Source organism: Rutidosis leptorrhynchoides, chromosome 2, assembly GCF_046630445.1.
Source record: "Rutidosis leptorrhynchoides isolate AG116_Rl617_1_P2 chromosome 2, CSIRO_AGI_Rlap_v1, whole genome shotgun sequence".
Classification (NCBI taxonomy): Eukaryota; Viridiplantae; Streptophyta; class Magnoliopsida; order Asterales; family Asteraceae; genus Rutidosis; species Rutidosis leptorrhynchoides.
In genome coordinates, this window is record NC_092334.1 from 650,180,723 (window position 1) to 650,193,154 (window position 12,432).

General features: G+C 33.9%; 1 non-coding gene across 1 annotated transcript; it reads right to left on the reverse strand.

Moving 5' to 3' along the window:
* Nucleotides 1-394: 394 nt before the first annotated feature.
* LOC139895068 (small nucleolar RNA R71) lies at nt 395-501 on the reverse strand. The gene has a single exon (XR_011775537.1). It is a non-coding gene; the product is annotated as a small nucleolar RNA R71 (small nucleolar RNA).
* Between the last annotated feature and the right edge of the window lie 11,931 nt (nt 502-12,432).

Below are 12,432 nucleotides of genomic sequence, written 5' to 3' on the forward strand. Positions count from 1 at the left end.
AAATTCAATTATGGAGAATCTAGAACCTTTAAGTATGGAAGACCGAATGAGAGCTAAACGTACTGGCCAAGGTCACGCAATTACTCATCCAGACATTAATGCGCCAGATTATGAAATCAAAGGACAAATTCTACACATGGTGACTAATCAATGCCAATTTAGTGGTGCGCCGAAGGAAGATCCAAATGAACATCTTCGTACCTTTAATAGGATCTGCACTCTATTTAAAATAAGAGAAGTTGAGGATGAACAGATATATCTCATGTTATTTCCCTGGACTTTAAAGGGAGAAGCCAAAGATTGGTTAGAATCGTTACCTGAAGGGGCGATTGATACATGGGACGTTTTAGTTGAAAAATTTCTTAAACAATTCTTTTCGGCATCTAAAGCCGTAAGACTTCAAGGAGAAATTTTTACGTTCACACAGAAACCGAATGAAACTCTATATGAGGCGTGGACAAGATTTGGAAAGTTATTAAGAGAATGTCCGCAACATGGTTTAGACACCTGTCAAATAGTACAAATATTCTACTAAGGATGCGACATCACTACAAGAAAAGACATCGATATAGCAGCTGGTGGTTCCATTATGAAGAAAACCGAAACTGATGCTTATAAAATTATTGATAACACTGCTTCCCACTCACATGAGTGGCACCAAGAAAAAGATATCGTTAGATCATCTAAAGCAGCTAGAGCCGATTCTAGCCATGACTTAGATTCCATTTCCGCAAAGATAGATGCTGTCGAGAGACGAATGGAAAAGATGACTAAAGATATACACTCAATACGAATTAGTTGTGAGCAGTGTGGAGGACCGCATTTGACAAAAGATTGTCTTAGTATTGAATTAACAATGGAACAAAGAGAGAATATTTCATATCTAAACCAAAGGCCTGGAAATAATTATTAGAATAATTATCAACCGCCAAGACCGATTTACAATCAAAACCAGAATTATAACCGAAATATTCCATACAACAAGCAACAAGGTCCTAGCAATCAACAAGTATCCAATAATACTTACAATCAGCAAAGACCTAATTTTCAAAACAAACCACCACAACCCGATGATAAAAAGCCGAATTTAGAAGATATGATGACAAAGCTAGTTGAAACTCAAATGCAGTTTTTCACATCTCAGAAACAAACGAATGAACAAAATGCTCAAACATTTAGTAATCAACAAGCTTCTATTCAAAATTCGGAACAAGAAGTAAGTAACCTAGCAAGGTTAATAGGTGAAAGAAAATCAGAAAGTTTACCTAGTGATACAAATGCAAACTCCCAGAATAAAACAGCTAAAGCCATTACCACAAGAAGTAGTACAACACTTAAACCACCTGAAATACCTGTAACTTCTGATGAAGCTATTCCTACTCCACAAGAACCACAACCTGATCAAGATAAGGAAAAAGAACCGGTAGTTGAAAAGGTTAATGAAGATAACACAGTTAAGGCTAAACCTTATGTTAAACCATACCAACCACCAATTCCTTACCCGAGTAAAATGAAGAAAGAGAAACTTGAAGCCGAGCAATCCAAATTCTTGGATATGTTTAAACAGATAAATGTAAATCTTCCTTTCATTGATGTGATTTCAGGAATGCCTAGATATGCTAAATTCTTGAAAGATCTGATCACGAATAGAAAGAAAATGGAAGAACTCTCGGCTGTTACTATGAACGCTAATTGTTCAGCAGTACTATTGAATAAGATACCAGAAAAATTATCTGATCCAGGAAGTTTCACAATTCCATGTTTTCTGGGTAGTCTTAGTTCAATAGAAGCATTGGCAGACTTAGGTGCTAGTATAAATTTAATGCCGTATTCACTATACGTTAAACTAGACCTTGGAGAATTGAAACCAACAAGAATAAGCATACAACTAGCCGATCAATCAATAAAATATCCTAGAGGGATAATGGAGAACATGCTAGTTAAAGTTGGTACTTTAGTATTTCCAGTAGATTTTGTTGTTCTGGACATGGAAGAAGATTCTCAAGTTCCTCTCATATTAGGAAGACCATTCTTAAAACCGGCTAAAGCAATGATAGACGTGTTTGGTAAGAAATTGACCCAAAGTATAGAGGACGAGAGTGTTACCTTTTCAGTTGATAGAGCAATGCAACAACCTCAATCTGCAGATGATACATGTTATTATATTCAAACTATAGATTCACATGCAGAATTGTTAGAAGAATTTCCAGAATTACAAGGAACAGGAGAATGTTTTTTAGAAGGAACTGAACCAATGGATGAAGTTGAAATGTTAGCTACACTTATAGCTAATGGATATGAACCAACAACAGAAGAAATTCAAATGCTAAAAGAAGAAGACAGATATCGATATAAATCATCGATAGAAGAACCACCGACATTAGAGTTAAAGCCACTTCCAAACCATTTGGAATACGCTTATTTACATGGTGAATCTGAATTATCTGTAATAATATCGTCTTCTCTTACTGAAAATGAGAAATCATAACTCATTTCTGTGTTGAAAGCTCATAAACCAGCCATTGCATGGAAGATTCATGATATTAAAGGAATAAGTCCTTCGTATTGCAGACATAAAATCCTTATGGAAGAAGGTCATAAAACGTATGTGCAACGCCAACGAAGACTAAATCCGAATATGCAAGATGTAGTTAAAAAGAAATTATTAAACTGCTAGATGCAGGTTTAATTTATCCAATTTCTGATAGTCCATGGGTAAGCCCAGTTCAATGCGTGCCTAAGAAGGGTGGCATGACTGTCATTACAAATGCGAAAAATGAGCTTATTCCTACTAGGACTGTAACAGGATGGCGTGTGTGTATTGATTATAGAAAATTAAATGACGCCACCAGAAAAGATCACTTTCCCTTACCTTTCATTGATCAAATGTTGGAAAGGCTAGCCGGAAACAGTTACTATTGTTTTCTAGATGGTTTTTCCGGATATTTTCAAATTCCAATAGCACCCGAGGACCAAGAGAAAACCACGTTCACATGCCCTTATGGTACTTTTGCTTACAAACGCATGCCATTTGGACTTTGCAACGCCCCTGCAACCTTTCAAAGGTGTATGATGGCGATTTTTCACGACATGATAGAAGAATGCGTGGAAGTTTTCATGGATGACTTTTCAGTCTTCGGTGATACATTTGAATCATGTCTAGTTAATCTGGAATGAATGCTGATTAGATGCGAACAATCAAATCTAGTACTTAATTGGGAGAAATGCCATTTCATGGTTAAAGAAGGCATCGTTCTTGGACATAAAATTTCAAAAGAAGGAATTGAAGTGGATAGAGCTAAAGTAGATGTAATTGCTAAACTTCCACATCCCACCAATGTTAGAGGAGTTAGGAGTTTTCTAGGGCATGCCGGTTTTTACCGACGTTTCATAAAAGATTTTTCTAAAATTGCCACTCCTATGAATAAACTCCTAGAAAAGGATGCTCCATTCATCTTTTCAGATGAATGTATCAAATCTTTTAATATTCTTAAAGAGAAACTTACTAATGCGCCGATCATGATAAAACCAAATTGGAATCTACCGTTTGAATTAATGTGCGATGCAAGTGATTTTGCAATGGGAGCCGTTTTAGGACAAAGGATTGAAAAACGATTTCAACCTATATATTATGCTAGTAAGACGTTACAAGGAGCACAAACGAACTATACAACTACTGAAAAAAACTCCTTGCTATTGTCTTTGCTTTTGACAAATTTCGTTCATATCTCGTTCTAGCAAAAACGGTGGTCTATACCGACCATTATGCTCTTAGATACCTATTTTCGAAACAAGATGCCAAACCAAGATTAATCCGTTGGATCTTACTCTTACAAGAATTTGATATTGAAATCCGAGATAAAAGAGGAGCAGAAAATCTCGCCGCTGATCATCTTTCTCGTCTTGAAAATCCCGAATTAGAAGTTCTAAATGAATCGACCATACAAGACAACTTTCCTGATGAATATCTATTGAAGATAGATTATAATGAAATTCCAGAGTTTGCAGACTATGCAAACTACTTAGTATGTGGATTCCTTGAAAAAGGATTGTCGTACCAAAAACGAAAGAAATTCTTCAGTGATATAAAACACTATTTCTGGGAAGATCCACATCTATTTAAAAGTTGTCCAGATAGAATAATACGCCGATGTGTATTCGGAGATGAAGCTAGTAAAATTTTAAACCATTGTCACACAGGACCAACAGGAGGGCATTATGGGCCTCAACTAACAGCAAGAAAAGTTTATGATGCTGGATTCTATTGGCCTACAATTTACAAAGACGCACACCTTCTTTGCAAATCCGGTGATGCTTGTCAAAGGGCCGGAAAAATAAGTCAACGTGATGAAATGCCACAAAATGTCCTTTAAGTATGTGAAGTATTTGACATTTGGGGTATTGACTTTATGGGTCCATTTCCAAAATCTCATAATAATCTCTATATTCTCGTAGCCATTGATTATGTATCTAAATGGGCGGAAGCACAAGCTCTCCCAACTAACGATGCACGAGTTGTAGTCAACTTTTTAAAACGTCTTTTTGCAAGGTTTGGAACACCGAAAGCTTTAATAAGTGATCGGGGAACTCATTTTTGTAATAATCAACTTGAGAAAATTCTCCAAAGATATGGAGTAACTCATAAAATCTCCACCGCATATCATCCACAAACAAGTGGATAAGTTGAAAATACCAATCGAGCTTTAAAACGTATTCTAGAAAAAACCGTAGGATCAAATCCGAAGGAATGGTCCATTAAATTGGAGGATGCACTATGGGCTTTTAGAACAGCCTACAAAACTCCAATTGGAACCACACCTTTCAGACTCGTCTACGGAAAAAATTGTCATCTTCCAGTAGAAATTGAACACAAAGCATTTTGGGCTTTGAAGACATGTAATCTTGATTTACATGAAGCCGGACGTCTACGATTAAGTCAACTAAACGAATTAGAAGAATTAAGACATGAAGCATACGAAAATTCGTTAATCTATAAGGAAAGAACGAAGAAATGGCATGATAAAAGAATCAGAAGTTTAAAAGAATTTAAAGAAGGAGACAGAGTTCTTCTTTTCAATTCACGATTCAAGCTATTTCCTGGAAAATTGAAATCAAGATGGTCTGGACCATTCATAGTGAAAAGAGTTTTTCCATACGGAACAGTAGAATTGATAAATTTAAATGGGATTGAATTTAAGGTTAATGGTCACAGAGTTAAACAGTACATAGATAGTCCAATGGAAGTTGACAATGAAGTTAATCACAATTTCGATACCACAGCTAACTAAGTGTGGGGAGAATCAAGTCTTTAAAGGATAATATGTATTTCTGTTAGAGTTAGATTGTCTGTTTTCGTGTAGTTCTCGAAAATGGAACCCGAATGGTCTTTTCCTAGCAGACCCTAAAGAACTAGTCTTCTCCCCCCATTCTGAATTTTTATTTTTTTTAGGTTTTTACAAAATGAAGACTTCCTGTGAACTAAACCATGGTCTAATGCTACACGCTTTGATCACTAAACGTAATAATGACACACTTCAGAGTGAAATAGTATCAGTAATCAGAGAAAGATTGGACGGAGTAAGAAAAGAATCCAGATGCGAAGATAATAAGTTACAATTTGGTAAAGGAAAATCAAAATCCGCAGCGAAAAGAAGAGCACGACACCTAGAAAGATGTCACAAATGCGGAAAATGGTCACATGGAGGTAAATGTTCAAATAATCAAACCTATTCAAACACCGAATTTGTTACTTTATGCAGAGACGGACCGTTCATATGTTTAGAAGAAAAAACACTGAATGCTCGAGGTTACGCCTATGTAGCCATGGAAAACCAATTAAACCGACTATCTTATGAATGGGATAGATCATATAACTAAGAATACTATCTCACAGGTAAGTCTGTACAGTTTTTATTTTTATTTTTAACCTTTTGATAATAAACGCTAATTTGTTCGCTATAAAGTATTAAATTGGTATTGAATAAAATTAGGTTTGGCGACCGAAATTATTGATATCATTCAAAAATTTATTACATCACTGCGAAATTTAACGTTTATTCTTAAGGTATAAATATCTTTAATCAATCAACCCAAAATATTTCAAAAATTCGTCATGAGTTAAATTAGGTCATGGAACCGAAATTACTTTACCGAAAAGAGGGGCGTATATTTTAGATAATATTTGATTGATTAAAGTGGGATAAAAGCTAAAAAGATTTTTAATTTTACCATGTTTTAAAAAAATTAATATATAAAAATTAAAATAATATTGTAAAATTTTTAAAATTAATATATTTAAAATTGTAAATATTTGAAAAATTAATTTTTTAATATAAGTTTGTATGTTTAAAAACAAAAATATAATATAAGTTTGGTGTGAATTTTTAATTTTTATTATATGAATTCTTAATTTTATGCATTTTAAATTTAAGTTTGGTGTGAATTTTTAATTTTATGCATTTTAAATTTAAGTTTGGTGTGAATTTAAAAACAAAAATTTACTTTATTTCGCTAAGTTAAAAATATGATTTTTAAAATTCGTCGTAAGTTGAATATTAGGTCTATGAACCGAAATTGCTTTACCCGAGGGAGGAACGAGAACTTTTATTATCATTATTTTTAATCTTATTGAATTAAAGTATGCCAAAAACATTAAAAAAAAAACCCAAATATCTTAGCTTTCGCTACAAAAAGACAAATTTTAAAATTTTGTCGAAGGACGGACTAGGACATCGATCCGAAACGACCTCGTCCTAAAACAAAGGAAAACAAAATTTTAAATTTATTTTATATTTGTTTTATAAGTTAAGATTTAAAAAAAAAAAGCACCGCGACTCGCGGAGTTTGATGGGCAAAATCACCGCGACTCGCGGAGTTTAGAAATTACAGAAAAAAATAAAAACGCTGGAATCAGCTCAGTCCACACACAACACCCACATAAACTGCGAAAAATACCGAAAAATTACTCCCAAAATCGAATTTTTTCACCGAAAATCATCAAATCTTTCACAAAATCATGTTGAGAAGGATGTTATCAAGGAATTACTCAAGAAAAACGGTAAATTTCTACACCTAAACACCATTTAATCCGAAAATTGGTGTTCTTGAGCAATTTTTTTTCCCCAATTCGATTTTGATACTTTTTAGTGTAATTATGCTTAAATTGCTTATGTATTATGCTTGTATAACCTAGATTAATGCTATTTAACATGATTAGATGCCTTAAACTTCAAATTTTGAGTAATCTAGGGTTTGTGTTCTTGAGCAAATTTGGGGCTTTTTGATATAAACAGGTTATGGCCGATTTTTGTCATGAATTGTTGCTAAATTAAGTAGTGTAATATGTTTAGGTAGTTAAATGATCCAAACTTTGAGCCTAAGCATGATTTTGAGAATTAAAGTGGACTTTTTCAAGTCTAAAATTCATGAACTTGATTTTTGAGAGATAATGTCATTTGAAACTTGTTTAATTGCTAGTAATGATTATTTTGACATGTTATTTGAGTTGAATGCTTATGAACTTGGTGAACATTTTCGTATATGCTTATTTGAAAAAGTGTAGATTTGATAAAAATATGAAAATGAGCTTATGTTTGATATAAATTGAACATGTCATTGTAATTATTTTGATTGATGATTTTGCTGACACTAATGCATATTTGGATGCACAAAAATTGTGTTTGATGTGTTTTGCAGACTGAAAGGGGTGAATCTTCATCCCAAGCTCGCAATGCTCCTGCTGAGAATACGGAACAACAGGAGGTGGATAACTACTACAAACAAGATATACCTCATCCAGTCATGACATTTTCAGATATGCACTTGGAAGATTTGCACCCGAACTTGAGATTTGACAGACGTTGGATAGATTATCCAAAATACCAAAGGGGTTTGCATACTCTTCATTCTAAAGCTGTTGAAGTACCTAGGATAATAGAATGGGCACCGTTAGAAGCTGTAGAATTAGCCGGGCCAATTAGGGAATTACTTACACAGAGGTATGGTAATTCTACTTTTAACGATTGGGTACATTTATTCAACATGCGTAGACCTGTATATAAAGTATGGTGTGAAGAATTATTGTGTAGTATAGAAATAAATGATCGGGTAGTTAGTTTAACCGATCGATCTTTTATTAGATTTTTGTTAGGAGGTTCGATGCGCCACATGTCTTTACTAGACATGGCTCAGGCTTTACGTATATATACGCCTGAGGAGTTAGCATCTGCCGATTGTAGAGGGTTGATACTAAATGGTAGAAAGATAGACGAAAATTTTGATACGCATGGTGTATGGAGTCAAATGACTAGCCATCACCGATTTAAAGGGAGAAATTACTCTTATTTGGATATAGATAGAGCAGAGTTAAGAGTAATTCATAGGTTTTTAGCCAATTCGATTACACAACGAGGTAAGAATAAGGAAAAGGTAAATGAAAAGGATTTGTTTTACCACATGTGTATTCGAGACCCACAAAGCGCTGTAAGTATACCTTATTGTGTGGGTTATTATTTATCAGCTATGGTTAGGGGGATGAGACCGCATAGCATAATAGGAGGTGATATATTTATTACTTTGATTGCTGAATATCTCGGTGTGGATATAAGTCGGGGGGGATTATTAGTCGAAGAACCAGAACCCCGCGATACAATAGGTTTAAATGTATACCATGGTGCGAAGGTTTTGAAGAGGCGAAATAACGCCGCAGTACAATACCATGGTAGACATCCACAGGTTGAGAGAAACCAACAGCCAGGTAATGTGGGAGGAGGAAATGAAATGAAGAGTATGAAAATGCTAGACATCGAGCATTTGAAGATTGGCAAGTTCATCAAAACCAAATCATAGCTCATTGCCAACATGTAGGTAGAAACTATATTCCTACTCCATCGCCCGTATTTCCTCCCTGGTCTATAGAGATCCAACCACCATATCCTACGTATAACCCAGCCGAAGCATTTTATAACACATATGGTTATGCATGGAACCCTTACTGGTATCAGTATCATCCCTAGTCTACTTAGTTGTATTTATTTTATAATTTGTAATGTTGATACATTTAATACTTATGTTGGAATTGTATTAGTTTTTATAAATTTTTATTTTTAGATTTTAATAATGTTTGAATGTGGGGTAATATACCAAACTTCAAAAATATGTATATATGTTTGCAGTTTATCTTATGTACACAACAGGGTAAAACAACGCATTTTCAAAGACTGGCATTAAGTTCAGCAAAAGCAACTAATTTTGACGACAAGATGCAAAATAAATGTGATATAACAACAAGACGGAATGAACAAATGATATGCACCATTTATCATTCAAGAAAAGCAAACGCCAATATGTTTGGAAACTTTGGTAAAATTTAATCATTTTCACACAAATCACCCTCAATAATTTAAATTGTTACTGATTTCTTGCAAATGAGGGCATTGCAAGATCTTAAGTGTGGGAAGGGGTTAAATTCTTTCGGATTTTAAAATTTTTACTTTATACACTTGGTTACCATTAGAAATACTAGTAAAGTAGTAGTTGTATTAGAATCTAGTGCTCTCTGATAATAAAGAACAGCCCTAGTCTTATATACTGACTACCCAATTCTAGTAAAATTTTTCAAAATTTTCAATTAAATGAACTCAAAATCATGTTTATACATATTTATGAACGATAAAACTAGGTTTTAACACCGAAATTATTGTTACCTCGGAAAGGACATAAATTGAGAAACAAACCAAAATGTTAAAATTCATTTAAAATGGAATAGAGGACAATAAAAAGGAAAATAAAAGCCAAGTGTGGGAAAATTTACCAAGATATTTTAAACATATGTCACATATTTCTGTAACAAATAACTGAAAATACTTTTGCTTTGGACTAAACTAAACTGTTTTACCCGATGAAAGAAAAGAATAGATGGATCTACACGATGAATCAATTCCATCATTAAAAGGAAGTAAAGTCTTCCGAAAAAGAAACGCGCTTCTTGATTTAGGTCAGGAAGTTGTCGTCCAGACCAGCTGTAGGTTGACGAAAAATCTAGAAAAGTCATCACTAAAATCAGCAGGAAATCCACGGACCTCAGCATAAAATAGGTTCGCCAAGTGGTCAGCTTTATCCTAATCATGAGAAGGATTTATCTCGTAAAATGGGGGGGCACCGTGCAAATTAGCTGGATAAGACTAATGAATCAGATCTCCAGAAAGGATAATCTCCTTAAAGATTAAAAATCAGCTTTTAAGACTGATATTACTCAATCCTAGAGATTGACCTTAAAGATTGAGAATTACAAACTCATGGAATTCAATGATATCTAAACTCGAGCTTGAACGAGAAAATATTTTGATCAAAATTACAAACCGATTTGTTTTCTGAAAACCCATTTTCAATGCGTTCATTACCATTGAACGTAAAATCCTAGGAATTCACCTGGAATTCATTAGGTCACCTGAACCAAATTGGGTGTCAACCGTAAGAACGGTGGTTGCATAGCATGGTCAAAGATAGGACCTTGTGCCAGACCGAAAAATCATAAGGGTGAGCTTTACTATTGCTCCTACCAAGGATAGTAATTGCGTCCGACACGTTATAGACCATAATTAAAAGCATGTCAGGGTACATTGCCTTAACAGTTGCTTGTTCAACGCTTTCCTTTACAACCGGACGGTAGTTTACCGAAAGGTAATATACGGAGCAAGTATACTGGACGTGTTGCTTTCCTAATACAAGGTTAGCAAGTGGGTGACACAAAACCGCAAGTTTTGAGCTAAAATTTTCAAATCTGAAACCCACCAAACCCACAAAAATATTTTGCAAACACCGGTGAAGGGTTATTCCGAAAAACTTATCTAGGGTAAAAGCTAGATTAAAATTTTCAAAAGATCAAATGTTTTCATAAAGACCCACTTTCCTTAATGGATCTAAATTTTATAGTCATGTGGGACTGTAAACCATATCGTTACTACCATTGTTTATACCGCCGTATAGAAATCACTGATGTACAAAGTGTGAAGAATAAAGAAGTGATTCTAGTATTTCAAGACTATATTGCTTGAGGACAAGCAACGCTCAAGTGTGGGAATATTTGATAATGCTAAAAACGAACATATATTTCATAGCATTATTCCTCAAGAAAGACAAGCTTTTAGTTGCAATTGTTCTATTTAAAAGTGATATTCGTTTAAATAATAAAAGGTGAAGACAAAAGACAGATTCGACGAATTGAAGACGCAAAGGTCCAAAAAGCTCAAAAGTACAAAGTACAATCAAAGAGGTTCCAATTATTGATAAGAAACGTCTCGAAATTACAAGAGTACAAGATTCAAAACGCAAAGTACAAGATATTAAATTGTACGCAAGGACGTTCGAAAATCTTGAACCGGGACATGAGTTAACTCTCAACGCTCGACGCAACGGACTAAAAATTACGAGTCAACTATGCACATAAATATAATATAATATTTAAATAATTCTTAAAATTATTTATATATTATATTTATATTAAAAATCCGTCGGAAAACAAAGAGCCAAAGCTGGGTGAGCTGTAAAATCAAACTCCGCGAGTTGCGGAGTTTGAAGAAGGAAAATGTCGCGAGTCGCGGAGTTCACCTGGACTCAAATTCCTATAAAAGCCAACGCAGTTTGACGAGTTTTAAAATCTTATAATCTATCTCTCTCTCAATATATACGTAATATATATATATATATATATATATATATATATATATATATATATATATATATATATATATATATATATATTTATACATTAATTTTAATTTTAATTTTAATTTTAATTCTAATAATAAGGGTATGTTAGCGAATGTTGTAAGGGTGTAAGTCAAAATTCTGTCCGTGTAACGCTACGCTATTTTTAATCATTGTAAGTTATGTTTAACCTTTTTACATTAATGTCTCGTAGCTAAGTTATTATTATGCTTATTTAATCCGAAGTAATCATGATGTTGGGCTAAAAATATTAAAATTGGGTAATTGGGCTTTGTACCATAATTGGGGTTTGGACAAAAGAACGACACTTGTGGAAATTAGACTATGGGCTATTAATGGGCTTTATATTTGTTTAACTAAATGATAGTTTGTTAATGTTAATATAAAAATTTACAATTGGGCGTCCCTATAAATAACCATTTACACTCGATCGGACACGATGGGCGGGGTATTTATATGTACGAATAATTGTTCATTTAACCGGACACGGGAATGGATTAATAGTCACTAGAATTATTAAAACAGGGGTGAAATTATGTACAAGGACACTTGGCATAATTGTTAACAAAGTATTAAAACCTTGGGTTACACTTAGTCGACATCCTGGTGTAATTATTAAACAAAGTATTAAAATCTTGTTACAGTTTAAGTCCCCAATTAGTTGGAATATTTAACTTCGGGTATAAGGATAATTTGACGAGGACA